Raw genomic sequence first — 16,012 nt, forward strand, 5'->3', positions numbered from 1 at the left:
AAATTAGGAAAAGGGATGAAAAGAATATTTCAGTTTTGTTCTCACTTGTTTGAAATGCAAACTAATTAAATCTGGAGAAAATAATAAAACAAAATAAGTCCTCTGTCGACCTCATATTTATAAAATAAAATAGGTAAGGGAACAAAGAATAAACTCTTTTCTTCTTTTTATTCTTAATAAACTTTTTTCTTCTTTTTAATCATTCATCTTAAGTGTTTCTTTTCTTAATTTAATCCAACTAAAAGAGAAAGAGTTGTAATATGCTGACGACCAACAAAAAATTAGCTAATTTTATGATAAATCAACAGAATCAATCTCAAATTACTAATATTGGAATGCGACGTCCAAATATTTAACAAAGTTCAACAACATCAACAACATACCCAGTGTAATCCTACAAGTGGGGTCTGGAGAGAATAGTGTATATGCAGAACAGATCCAATGTAATCCCACAAGTGAGATCTGGGAGGATAGTATATATGCAGACCTTACCCCTACCTTTAATAAGGCAGAAAGACTGTTTTCAGAAGACCACTCAGAAAAAATAAAAGGAAGGAGCAACAACATACAAACCACTCAAAAAACCAAAGTGAACATACAAGACTAACATTAAGTACTGCAATGAAAAAATCGAAGCGAAAGAAGCGACAAGTAATAACAAAATCTAAGAGTAAGAAAATACAAGACTAACACTAGGTAATGCACTACACTACTGGCATTAGCAAGGATAACGCTTGGTTACCTAACTCTCTACCTTAATCCTCAACCTCCACACTTTCCTATCCAAGGTCATATCCTTGGTGAGTTGGAGCATCGCCATGTCTTGCCTAATCACCTCTCCCAACTATTCCTTCTGCCTGCCTCTCCTAAGACCCTCCAAGCCCAACCTCTCACACCTCCTCGCTAGAGCATATGCCATCCTCTTCACATGCCCGAACCATCTAAGTCTCGCATCCAGCATCTTGTCCTCCACATGAGCCAACCCACCTTGTCCCGGATTACTTCTTTCCTAATTCTATCTAATCTGGTATGGCCGTACATCCATCTTAACATCCTAATTTCTGCAACCTTCATCTTCTGGATATGGGAGTTCTTGACTGGCCAACACTCAGACCCATACAACATAGCCGGTCTAATTATCGCTCTATAGAACTTACCTTTAAATTTTGGTAGTACATTCTTATCACAGAAAACACCGGAAGCGAGCCTCCATTTCATCCACCCCGCCTCAATACGATGTGTGACATCTTTGTCAATCTCCCCATTCCCTTGTATAACTGACTCAAGGTACTTGAAACTTTCTCTCTTAGGGATGACTTGTGATTCAACCCTCACGTCTTCGTTCACTTCCTGAATCGCACCACTGAACTTGCACTCCAAGTATTCTGTCTTGGTCTTGCTCAACTTGAAATTACACCCTTATACTCCAGGGTATGCCTCCAAAGATCTAACCTTGCGTTAACACCGCCTCGCGTCTCGTCGACCAATACAATTATATCTGCAAATAACCACGACACCTCCCCTTGAATGTGGAGTGTCAGTGTGTCGATCGCCAGGGCAAATAAAAATGGGCTGAGGGCTGACCCCTGGTGTAGCCCCACCATAACTGGAAAGTATTCTGAGTCCTCTCCCATTGTCCTCATTCGAGTCTTAGCTTCATCATGCATATCCCTAGTAGCCCTAATATATGAAACAAGAACACCTCTGGCCTTCAAGCTTCTCCACAGTACCTCCTTCGGTACTTTATCGTAAGCCTTCTCTAAGTGAATGATAAAAATGTATATATATGTTAAACCCTTGATTGACCTGTACTTGCAGTTATTATTGTTGTTTTTCTTGAATGTCGAAAATGGATTAAGTATACAAAGCAATGTCAAACACTATCATTTTAGCTAATTTTGTTTCTCCCTAACCTCATGTGAAAAAAATATGCAATAGTATGGTAAATAGTAAATACATTTCTAAAACATAGTTATGCATAGTTTTTTTCTTTAATACAAGTTTAATAGTAGTGTGTTTTACAACAGTGTTATAGCTGTTATATGAGACTGGTTAATCTAACAACTTCCAAGTCCCATGATAAATCACAAGCGATGTCTTGTCAAATCAAAATCAAAAGCCAAATAGTTAGGTTCTTCTATAGGCAAAAATACAAGGTACCAGGGGCCGCAATCTATTAATTATTATTTTTATTTGATAAATTAGACAAGATAAGATAAGCTTTTGGAAAGTATGACCCACCAGTCTGGTCATAAATTGTGAAAATTCAATTTCAAATGCTTACAAGGTATTGCTCCTTTAAAAGGAATGCCTTTATTAGTTTTATTCAGAGAATTATATAATTTTCTAAAGATATTTTTAACTTAAACATTAAGTATAAATTATAGTATTTTTATTTATTTTCTAAATATATTTCATTTCAAAAAAGTTTACAAATTAGTGTATGAGGTAAAATTGATAAACGACAGATGGATGCTCGACGAGTTGACACGTAAAAGTAAAGACATGTAAGCAGGGGTGTCAATGGATATTTAAAAACCAACTAAACACATCGAACTGTACCGTACTGAATCGACTTTTAGTTTTTTTTAATAAAATCATAGGTTTTTATATAAATCTATAACCATACCGAAAATTAGGGTAGGTTTTTTATTTTATGAAAATAAATCGAAAAATACAGAATTGTCCCGAATAAATTTACATGCGAAAAATATATTTATATATTATATTTTTAAATAATAAAGCATTAAAATTTTCCTTGGGCCTTTGAATTATGAAAACACTTACAAGCCAAGAAGTAATTAAACTCAAATCCTAATTCCCAAACCTATTATGCTACTCCTATTGAAACTAAATTATTTCCGGCATATTCACTAGCAAGACACAAGGTATTCTAGCGATTATGAGTAGCAAATGACAATGCATTAAATATGTTTCCTTTCGTATGATTTAGATTTATCTTTTTGAATATTTAATCTTCTATAGACTTTATTCTTGAGTCCCATGTTGGTTAATATCTTTTCACTCGTGTGATTTATATTTTTTTGTATTTGCTTGGTTTCTTTTACGCTTTTGTAGAGTAGTTGAGGGATCTATACTCTGGTCATCTTTCATATTTTCTTAATTAATCACTCTTTAAATAGTAAAAATATCTAGAGAGTTTATCTAACCCCTATAAAAGTACATATGTTATTGCATTCTACTTCTACTAGTAAATTTTACAAAATATTTTAAAAAATACCAAAAATTAACCGAACAGTACCGATACCGAAGAGAAACCAACATGATTGGGACGGTTTCGAAAAGTCTAATTTTGGTTATACATAATAGAATAATCAAAAATTTGGAATGGTACAAATTTTGTAAAAAATCAATCGAACAAAACCATTGACACCCCTACAGGTAAGGTATGAGTTAGCAAATAGTTGGCACCGAACACAAACATGTGACCGGTGCTGAATAAGTTCTGAAGGAATTGAAACCAAGAACAAAGATTTGAAAGGAAGACATCACTTGGAAAAGATAGTATTCAATGAGAAGCCGTTACAAAAAATCTCTGTATTAATGCTCAACCGTTATGCAGCCATGAAGGGGTTTATTCACATTAAAGAAAAGCTTGATTTGTGAATCTTGTCTCCCTGAGTAGAGCTATAAATAGGAGAACTTGTATTCATTTTAGGACATGAAAGATTCTATATGCAAAATCTTAAATCAGCTCTTATTCTATCAAATTATTCTTTCTTTGGTTCTTTATATTGCTCTTATTGCTGCTTCCGGAGAAGCTAAGTTCACAACCAAATTTGTATTTTCTTTAAGTTATTTTAACAATCTTATTCTTATCCATACTTATTTTATATTCTTGGATCAAATTAATTCATATATCTATAAATCACGTTACAAATTCAACTGTACCATTTTACGGATAAACTGTTTGGCGCCCACCGTGGGGCATAGACAATTGTGTAATTACTTTGATCCATTCATCTGTAACTAATGCAATTTGATTATTTTCTTTAGCAAAAGAAAAATCAGATATGACAACTAATGATGTGAACAATTCCTATAAGGTTAGAGCATACAACGAGCGTGAGGATGTGTTCTAGCATGATGAATCAACTAGTGAATCTCGCAATGAAGGAAATGAAATAACTCCGGTTCGTGAAGAACAAAATTTTCGGTATGTTACAACTCCTGGTGATATGGACAATGGGAAAGTTGTTGAAACGGTCAAAATTTTGAGGGAGCAACAAAGGGAAATTATGAAGCATCTCTCAAGACAAGATCGGGCAATGACGGAGTTAAAGAAGACGCTTTCGGTTGCTTCCAATAACTCAAATAGAGGAATTCGAGTCCCTCCCAGCGTTCCTGCAAATCAAACGGTGCAAAGAACTGGTAATATCGCTTCGAGGTAATAGTAGTGTTAATGAAAATGAGGCAGGTGGTGTAGGTAGTGGATCCGAGAACAACAACAACGTTAATGATCCTTTCAAAACTGAGCTCATGAGATTCATGAGAGAAATGAATGAACGAATGGACCAAAAGGCTAAGGAATTCCATGCTAGGATGGATCAAATCTCGGGCGCACCACCGGTGTTGAAGGGTCCGGATTCAGGGAAGTATACACAGTTGCCATTCAAACCAAGTGAGCTAATTTCGAAAAGATTCAAGATGCATGACATTTTGAAGTATGATGGGACATCGGATCCACAAGAACATATTACAACTTACACTATGGCTGTAAAAGAAAATGACTTGGCCCCGCACGCGATCGAATCAGTTTTGTTGAAGAAATTTGGCGAAACCTTAACGAAGGGTGCTTTAACTTGGTATTCTATTTTACCTGAGCATTCCATTGATTCTTTTGAAATGCTTGTAGATTCTTTCATTAAAGATCATGCTGGGGCAAGAAAAGTCCAAGCTAGAAAGGCGGATATATTCAGAATCGCTCAAGGAGAATCCGAACTATTGCGAAAGTTCGTGATCTGGTTTCAAAAAGAGAGGATGCTTTTGTCGGCAGTACCAGATAAGTGGGCAGCTGAAGCATTCACCAAAGGTTACAACTGAGTTCAGATTCCTCTAAGAAACTGAAGGAAAGTCTGTTAGAATTTCAGGCAATCACATGGGCATATGTCCACAATCGTTATGAATCAAAAATTAGAATAGAAGATGATCAACTAAGCTCTTCGGTGTCTTTCAAAGGACGTAATCATGATCAAAATTAGGTAAAGTTCAAAACTGATTTTGATGCAGATCGGAAGTCTTTCAGGAGTCGCTTTCAACCTTAGGAAAGGGTTGATGAGCGCAAAAATAAAGGATTTCAGTCATCGTACAGGTTTGTTGCCGATAGAAGAGTGGATCGTGTTCGGAATAGCAGAGCTTTACAAAAGAAGGAACCATCGGGGTCCCGAGATTCTGCATACCCACGGTTATTCGACCACCACTTTAACATCATCTTAGTGGAATTGGTGTCAGCTATGAGAAATATTAAGGAATCCAGATTCCCGAAACCAATTCGATCGGATCCTAGTCAAAGGAAACCTAATCTATGGTGTGAATTCTATGGGACGTATGGCCACATGACTGGGGACTGTTGGCACCTTCGTGAAGAGGTTGCAACGTTATTGAAAAATGGTCACCTTAGAGAGTTTCTAAGTGGTCGGGCAAAAAGTAATTATATCACGACCCAAAATCCAACCAGTCGTGATGGCACCTAGCCTAACCCGCTAGGTAAGCCAAGCAATATAAGTTAACACTACGCTGAGAAATCAAATTGTAACGACCCGACTTGTCGTTTTAAGAATTTAAGCTCCGTCTGGCGACATAAGGCTCTGAGCAGCTTCTTAATATATGTATTGACTTGTGTGCATGGTTGAATTCAGTTACCAGATGATTTGGAGTGATTTGGGACACTTGGCCCCCAAAACGGAAGCTTAAGTCTTAGGATTTTTACCCTAGTCGGAACAGTATGAAGACGACTCCAGAATGGAATTTTGATGATGTCAATAGCTCCGTATGGTGATTATGGACTTAGGATCGTGTCCAAAAAATTATTTGGAGGTCTGTAGAGAAATTTGGCTTGAAATGGCGAAAGATGAATTTTTGGAAAGTTTGATTGGGGGGTTGACTTTTTGATATCGGGGCCGGAATCCGATTCTGGAAATTGGAATAGCTTCGTTATGTCAATTATGACTTGTATGCAAAATTTAAAGTCATTCCAGATTGATTTGATGTGTTTCTGCACAAGATATAGAATTTGAAATTTCAAAGTTCATTAGGCTTGAATTGGGGTATGATTCGTGGCTTTGATATTGTTTGATGTGATTTGAGGCCTCGAGCAGGTTCGTGTTATGTATTGGGACTGGTTGGTACAATTGAACGGGGTCCCGGGGGCCTCGGGTTTGATTCGGGATAGTTCCGGACCAAGTTTGGGTGTTTTGATGCTGCTGGTTGCTGGTTCTGGTGTTGTTCTTCGCGTTCACGAGGAGCCTCTCGCATTCGCTAAGAAGGATTTTTCTGTTGGGACTTTGTTCTTCGCGTTCGCGAAGAGGTTCTCGCGTTCGCGAAGAAGGAAATTTTATTATTCATCGTCTGATTTTAGAGGCTCATATCTCACAATCTGTACAGAATTTAGAGATGATCTAAAAATGAAAGTTATAGATCTTTGTGTCTAGTTTTCAGAAAGGTAAAATATTTGTCATTTAGAGTTGTGTATAAAAAGTTATGGTGTATAAACTATAGGCTATCCGGGAAAAGTTTGGAAATCTCTGTTGCACAAGGCTGACTTTGGAAGCTTATATCTCGTAATCTATAAGGAATTGGGAGATGAGCAACAAATGAAAGCTATAGACCTTGGAGTCTAGTTTTCAGAAAGTCAAACCATTCATCATTTGGAGTTTTATACAAAGAGTGTTGACTATTATACTAGAAGCTGTTTGAGAAGAGTTTGAAAATGACTTTTGAAGAATTTGTTCATCGCGAACGCGAGGAGAGTCTCGCGAACGCGAAGAACAAACCCCTGGGCAGCATAATAAAGTCCAAATTCATGTCATTTTTCCATTTTTGGACCAAGGAAGCTCGGGTGAGGCGATTTTTCGAGAGTTTTTCAAGGAAAACATTGGGGTAAGAATTCTTAACTTGATTTTGGTTAAATTACATGAATCAATTGTTGTTTTTATCACTAAATTAGTGAATTGGGTTGAAAAATTTAGAAAATCCTCTTGGTTTAAAGTTAAGATTTGAAGGTCGATTTGTTATTGGAATTCGATAAAATTGGTATGGTTGAACTCGTATCGGAATGGGTGTTCGGATTTCATAAAAATTATGTCGGGTTCCGAGAGGCGGGTCCCGTGTTGACTTTTGTTGACCTTTTGGAATAAAATTTTAAGTCGACGTATTATTATCCGAAATTATTTCCGATGAATTTTAATGAAGTTGTACAATTAATTTGGATAGATTTGAGCTGTCCGGAGGTCAATTCAAGCAAGAAGGCAATTTTGGAATATCGGCATAACTTTAAAAAGCTAAGTGTCTTGCCTAACCTCGAGTTGGGAAATTACCCCTTAGGCATCGAGTCTTATGTGCCATTTGTGAAATGTGAAAAGCCGTGTACGCGAGGTGACGAGTACGTACTCGGGCTTATTTGTACAAATTTTATTGAGTTAGAGTCTTGAGCATATTGTGTAGTAAATTGAATAATTGTTGGCATTTATTTAGTCATCTGTTTGCCATGCTTCAATTCGCATTTATTGAATTTGTTTTTATATGACGATTTGATGTGCATGTTACCTATATATTTATGTAAATTCTGTGAGTTTGATATTCGTGGGATTTAATTTCATTATGGATTTTTTTTTCTCTGCAAATAGTTAATTAAATGAACTTAAGAAGAGGTGTTAATATAAATATCTAAATTTGGATTAAAGAAGGTGTGCCCTATGTTGGTTATTTTTCTATCTCTATTGATTATTTTTGGGTGTTATACACATTGTGCGGAGCCTTAGGCTATTTGTTGTAAAATTAATTGATTTTGTTATATCTTTGGAATTTGGTTGTGGCCATTGGGCAAATTGTGATATGAATTGATTTTATTATATTGTCGTGTTAATTTTCCGTGTAAATTATTGTGTTGTGTGAGTTATTATTTTGGGGAGATAAGGGTGGCATTTCATCGTTGATATTATGTGGGTATAAGGGTAACATTTCACTGTTGTTGTGTTTGCTGGAATATTGTCTGGGCGGAGCGATAAGGGTGGCTATAGAAGCGATAAGGGTGGCTATTGATATTGTCTGGGCGAAGCGATAAGGGTGGCTATAGGAGTGATAAGGGTGGCAATAGGAGCGATAAAGGTGGCTATTGTCAGGGACGATATGTGGTGATGTGTGGTTGTGGTGTTGATAATTTTCATGTGATGTTGTGATTTTCTTGTGTTTATTTTTATACCTTGTGCAACTTATCTTGTTGTTGGTAAATTGATAACAATCTGATTTATGTTGAAATTGAGAGCCTGTGGCTATTGTCAGGCGGATTATAAAATGAAATGTGGGCACGAGGTGCCCAGAGTAAATAATGAGAATATTTGGCATGTGAATTGTCCGTGCAGTTGTGATATGAAATATGGGCACGAAGTGCTGTGATAAAATGATAATGATAATTGGCACGTGAATTGTCCGTGCAGTTGTGATATGAAATGAGGGCACGAGGTGCCAGAAAAATATGATGATTTAATTATGGGCACGAGGTGCCGTGGAAATGTAAAAATGGGCTGAGACCCGTGTTTACGAAAAATATAAAAATGGGCTAAGACCCGTATTTTTATGATTATGAAATGAGATGTCACATGGTGACTTTTTATTTGAAAGAATTATATTCAAAATATTTATTTGGAAGGATTTTTATTTAGAAAGAATTATAGGAAAGAATTGTATTGGAAAGATATTTATTTGAGGAAATTATATTTGAAAAGATTTATTGAAAGAATTATATTTGAAAAATAATTATTTGAGAAAATTATGTTTGAAAGAGAATTATTTGGAAGAATTATATGTGAAAGACATTTATTTGAAGGACTTGATTTAATTGGGTATAATTGTACTTATTAATTGTTGAGCGATATTAATGGTATTGCTGTTGTCTGCTGTGCATATCACTTGTTGTTTCATGTTGCCCTATTGTTATTTGTTTCCTATTATTTTGTATATTATATTGCACAGGTTATTAGACTAGTGAGTGTCTTGACTGTACCTCGTCTCTACTCCATTGAGGTTAGTCTTGATACTTACTGGGTACCAATCGTGGCGTACTCATACTATACTTCTGCACATTTTTGTGCAGAGCCAAGTATTGAAGATAACAGACTTGAGTAGTGTTAAAGCGAGATCGTAAGGATTCAAGGTAGAGCTGCTTGGTCGTCGCAGTCCCTTGGAGTCTTTTCATTTCATTGTACTGTTAACTTGTAATCAAATAGTATTGTATATTCGGTCCTCGTGATCATTCTATATATTCAGTTAGAGTTCGTGACTCAGTACTACCAGTCTTGGGAGGTTGTATATTGTAATTATTTTCGTTGTTAGTTTTAAAAAAAAATGGCTTCAAAAATGTAATGGAAATTGGCTTACCTAGTCTTAGAGACTAGGTGCCATCACAACTCCTGTGGTGGGATTTTGGGTCGTGACAAGTTGGTATCAGAGCTCTAGGTTCATAGGTTCTACGAGTCACAAACGAGTTTAGTAGAGTCTTGCGGATCAGTACAGAGACGTCTATACTTATCTTCGAGAGGTTATAGAGCTAGTAGGAAAAATTCACTTCTTTCATTCCTCATCGTGCGACATTTATTTAGCTTGAAGCATATATCTTATGTTCTTTTGAATCCACTCGTGTATGAAATTGCGCACTCGGTATCAACTATGTGCCAACGGTTTGTGATACTACAGAGGGGTTATAAGGGTGCCAGGGTTGTTCAACCATTGTTACAACGTGTCATCCAGATCGAGGGTGCGGAAGTATTTAGAGATCATTCAATTGTGCACATGGGGGTGCAGCAGGTTCTGACATCTGGTTAATAAGTATGATCTTAAGAAGGTTTAACTAATTGCCTAATCGTCACAATCGTGGTAGGGTCACGAGGTGGATGTAGATATGAAGATAGTTGGTGGTGTTAGAGATTATGTAGTTCGTATGGAATTTCTATTTAGCGAAGGGTACATACTAGCAGCCAAGGCACTGGAGAAAGCGAATTTAACTGTCACGAGGATGACATGCGCCGAATAAATGACTTGAGGTATCTTATGACCGGTGTCCTACGAGCGATAAGGTTAGTATTGTGGATCATCGGAATGTGTCCTATGGCTTCGCGCCAAGTAAGGGGAGTCCACTATCAACGATCAGATTGCGGGGTCATGTGCTATTTCAGTTTGGGCCTGAGATGTATTTATGTGGTATTGAAAGGTTCTCCGAAACTTGTATATGATTAAGAGGTGAGATTTGTATGGGATGATGCTGGGGCTTGCGGTATTTTCGCGTCCTTAATAATTCTACATTTTAGTACCAGCTGGTTTAATGTATTTCGGAATAATTGATTCCAATTTTTATGAATTATATGCCCTACCGGTATGAGGGTTCATTATATGTTGTGAGAATTGTTTATGAAATATATTGAAAAGAAGAAAGAAAGGAAATTGAAAATTTCAGTTGGCACAATGTGCAACATACTTGTGATTCAGAGTTGAGGATGAGATCCTCGTATTTTTACATGATGTGAAATATTTAAACGGGGCTGCAAGCCGCGATGGAAGTTATGTAAGGACGAGGTCCTTGTGGTGAAATATTTATGAGTTTAAAAATTTTCCCTTTGTGAAATTTAATTGTACACTAGTATTAATAGGGAGTCATGCCTGTTAGGTTTATTTGATAATTCTTATATATTTTTCTGTGCATATTCAGCCATTTCTTGTCACGACCCAATTTTCTCGCCGTCTGGGTATCGTGATGACACCTAGTCTTAGGGACTAGGTAAGTCTAACAATAATTAAAACAACATTGTTTAAATAGAATCTCTTAAAACTCCCAAAACCGGCAGTACAAGTCATAAGCTCTACAAAGTGTTTGCTAGAAAACTTTTAAATACAATTGTCTAGAAATAAGAATAAACAGCGCAAAACGAAAAGTTGAAGGTGACTCTGAAGCCTGCGAACGCAGCAACAGGTTTACCTTGAGTCTCCATAGTAACAGTCCACACAGATAACTAACGAACAAGTACCTGGATCTGCACAACAAAAAAATGTACAAAAGACTAGCATGAGCACACCACAGCGGTGCCCAGTAAGTATCAAGACTAACCTCGGTGAAGTAGTGACGAGGACTTGTCAAGACACTCACTGGTCTAATAAACTGAACAAGTATAAGTATAGGGATGACAGAACATGACATCTATCTAAGGACCCCGAGATATGGCTAACGACATAGAACCTGCAATAAGCAAGGAAAAACAGCAAGTAACAGCGGAACACCAGAATAAGACACAGAAGAATGAACGAAAACACAACCCAAATCCAGAAATTCACAATACAGTAAAGGCAAGTAGTAACTCAGCAGCTGCAATAGTTTTCACATCAGGTCTCAGCCAACAACCCCAATAAATTAGTCAAAATTCTTCAAGTGTAAACTTTCACCAGTAAGTTTCTTTTTTTTTTTAAATTGAGGTCTTTAGATTATAATCCTTTCCAATAAGAAATTATTTTTGAAATATACTTCCTTCAAACATAGTTCTTTCAAGATAAAACCTTTCAAATATAAACTTTTCAAATAATTAGCCTTCAAACATAGTTCTTTCAAGATAAATACTTTTCACGTATAACCCTTTCAAATAAATATCTTCAAATATAGTTCCTTCGAGATAAATACTTTTTAAATATATACTTTTTAAATAATTAGCCTTCAAACACAGTTCTTTCAAGATAAATACTTTTCAAATATAAACTTTTCAAATCATATCCTTCGAGTATAAGTCACCCTGTGACACCTGAGCATGGAAGATTTGCAGCCCCGAAAACAGATATAACCACAGTGGAAAATCTACCAGAATACTGTCCCGTAATCCCAAAATAAATATGCAGTGCTGGGGAGGATGCTGGGGGATCTCTCGAAATACGTCCGTAGTCCCAAAGTAAATATGCAAGACAAGGGGGATCTCCCGAAATACGTCCGTAGTCCCAAAGTAAATATGCAGTGCTGGGGGATCTCCCGGAATACGTCCGTAGTCCCAAAGTAAATATGCAAGACAGGGGGATCTCTCGGAATACGTCCGTAGTCCCAATTTAAATATGCAAGATAGGGGGATCTCCCGGAATACGTCCGTAGTCCTAATTTAAATATGCAGCGCAAACAACAGAGATAACAACTATAACACGATAGAAACCCTCGTAAATCACCACAACGAGTACAAAAGCAACAATGACAGAAATGCAAAGTACGACGAGCAAATCAACTCAAGAATTTAAGTCACAAGAACGGTATAACTCATTCACAAGAAATAACCACAGTAAAGAACGTTAGGCACAAGGAGAATAACTTAACAAGGAAAAACAAAACAAAAATGTAGCAACGATTGCACAATATTCAAGTCAACAATAAGAAGCCAACACGAGTCAAATAGTTCCAATAATGGCAAGTCAACTAAGATATAGGTTATCTAAACTCCTTTTGAGATTGAGCAATTACGAGGAAAATTCAATAATTCAAATAAGGATAAGCAGCGGAAGATAATCACAACTCCAATTAAGACTAAACAATTATAGGGTGAGAAAATAATGATTTCAATTAAAGATAAGCAGTTATAAAAAAAAAAAATAACACGACGATAGAAGAGGTAAAAATCTTTGGTTAAGTCGAATAAGGGTCAAATAGACAGTAAGAGTGAATCCTAAAGCAATTATCTCTAGTCAAAGCATGTAGAGGTGAAACTAGCAAATAGGAATTCAAACGTATCAAAAACAACATCATACACAATGAATATAAGGACATAAGAACCCTAAAAGGCCAACTTTTCACAAATAGGTCCGAGCACGCACTCGTCACCTCGCGTACACAGACTACAATCAATATAGATAACTCAAATCCTAAGGGGTAGTTCCCCCACACAAGGTTAGGCAAGATACTTACCTCGAGTCAAGCTCAATAAATCCGTAAGAATGCCCCTTCCACGAATATCCGGCTCTGGATGGCCCAAATCTAGCCAAAAGAAATTACATATCATAATTACAACAATAATAGACTCATCTAATTAACGAAATCAACATTTTAAGGAAAATTCCGAAATTAATTCAACATCGCCCGTGGGGCCCACTTCTCGGAATCGGGTAAAAATCACAAAATATGAACACCCATTCACTCACGAGTCCAACCATATAATAATTACTCAAATCCTACTACAAATCCCCTTTCAAAACTCGAAATCTTCATAGAAGAAGTTCTTACAATTTTTCCCAATTTCAACCCCAAAATTCCGAAACTAAATGGAGAAAACAACTATAGATTAATGGAATACAACCAAAAAAGAGTTAGGAATCATTATCCCAAAGTGTCCTCTGAAAATCCCTCGAAAAATCGCCAAATTCCGAGCTCTCAAGTCCAAAAACGAAGAATGAAACCAAACCCTCAGATTTCTCTTTTCTACCCAGGCGTGACCGCACCTGCGCATAATTAGCCGTATCTGCGCGACCGCAGGTGCGCATGTCCAACCGCACCTGCGCTTCCTCTCGCTTCTGCGCACCAAAAATCCGCTTCTGCGAAGCCGCTGATGCGCACAATTTCTCCGCACCTGCGGAGATTGTCAAGTCCATCTCTTCTCGCACCTGCGCCTCAATCTTCGCATCTGCAGTCATCGCAGATGCGGAATTTTCCTCGCACCTGCGACCCCTAACACTCCTCCATATTTCCGCTTCTGCGCTTGCCTCTCCGCACGTGCGCCCTCACACCTGCGGTCTCTTCTTCACAGGTGCGAAAATACCAGAAGCCTAAAGACTTAGCAGTAACACAAATCAAACTTTTAATCCGTTAAGCACCCGAAACTCACCCGAGGCCCCCGAGACCTTAACCAAATATACCAACCAATCCTAATACACCATAAAAACTTAGTCGATTCTTAAAATCAGATCAAACAACGTCGAAACCACGAATCACACCATGAATCGAACTTATAAATTTCAAATCTTTCAACTTCTAAAATTCGTGCCAAAACCTATCAAATCAATCCGGAATGACGTCAAATTTTGCAGGTAAGTCCCAAATAACATAACGGAGTTGTTCCAACTCTCGAAATCATATTCCGACCCCGACATCAAAAAGTCCACTTCCGGTCCAAATCTCCAAAAATTTAACTTTCGCCATTTCAAGCCTATATCAGCTACAGACCTTAGATTTACAGTCCTGACCCTCTCCTAAGTCCAAAATCACCCAACGGGGCTAATGGAATCGTCGGAACTCCATTCTGGAGTCGTCTTCACATAGTTCTGACTACGGTCAAAATCCTAAGACTTAAGCTTCCGTTTTAGGTACTAAGTATCCCAAATCACTCTGAATCATCCGGTAATTGAATTCAACCATGCACGCAAGTCAATACACATAATATGAAGCTACTCAGGGCCTTATGCCGCCGGGCGGGACTTAAATTCTCAAAACGACCGGCTGGGTCGTTATATTTCTGTGCTGTAAACATTGAGTTTTAACCTATGAGATGAGTGCCCGGGTGGCGTTAAATATGACTCATTAATCCGAGTAAGCAATCATGAGATCTTCATGCCTCACATTCTATTATCAGTGTTGTGAAAATTCGAAATGAGGTGGTGGTTAATATGGGATTAATTGATGATGCTGGAATTAATTATGAACAACTTTTAAGACCAGAGATTTGGTGATGAGCATACATATGATGTGCTTCATGTTTTGATATCATTATGATAATGCAGTGCTTGTGATGTCGAGATTGGTGTTATTGATATATACCTTGTGGTATTTTATTGGGTTGTGGATGTGTTGTTAGGAATTGTTTTGGTGTTACTCTAGCAGGTGGATAGGCCCAATTATAGGGGAGATTCTGCCGAAATTTCTGAAAAATTTGAGAGTTAGTAAAAATTTGGAGGATTGGGATTTGCAAAGGAAGAGATAAATATGTTATGTGTTTGATGGCGAATGATCCTAAGCGGGGAAGAATGTAACACCCCAGAAAAAGTTTTGAAATACTTCAACACTATGAATAAAATTGATGTGCGCGTAGGCACGAGTTGCTATAGCCAGTTGAGATTAATACCGTGTGTTGTTGTGAAAATCAAACCTTTTTGAAATGTTTGGAGTGTAAGAAATTGATCTTAAAGTTTATAAATATGGATAAAAGAAATAAACTCAAATGAGATGATGTTGTCGGGCTTATCTCAAATGTGGTAGCATGGAATCAACCGTGAGTATATGTGTAAAAGTAAAAATCATCAATTCGGTAACCTCAGAATAATTATTAGCACGTTCGAGGACGAACGTTTGTTTAAGAGGTGGAGAATGTAACGACCTGACTTGTCATTTTTAATATGTGTATTGACTTGCGTGCGTGGTTGAATTCAGTTACCGGATGATTTGGAGTGATTTGGGACACTTGGCTCCCAAAACGGAAGCTTAAGTCTTAGGATTTGTACCGTAGTCAAAACTGTGTGAAGATGATTCCGGAATAGAATTTTGATGATGTCAATAGCTCCGTATGGTGAATATGGACTTAGGAGCGTGTCTGAAAAATTATTTGGAGATCTGTAGAGGAATTTGACTTGAAATGGCGAAAGATGAATTTTGGGGAAGTTTGACCGGGGGGTTGACTTTTTGATATCGGGGCTAGAATCTGATTCTGAAAATTGGAATAGTTTCGTTATGTCAATTATGACTTGTATGCAAAATTTAAAGTCATTCCAGATTGATTTGATGTGTTTCGGCACAAGATATAGAATTTAAAATTTCAAAGTTCATTAGGCTTGAATT

Source organism: Nicotiana tomentosiformis, chromosome 7 (genome assembly GCF_000390325.3).
Source record: "Nicotiana tomentosiformis chromosome 7, ASM39032v3, whole genome shotgun sequence".
Classification (NCBI taxonomy): domain Eukaryota; kingdom Viridiplantae; phylum Streptophyta; class Magnoliopsida; order Solanales; family Solanaceae; genus Nicotiana; species Nicotiana tomentosiformis.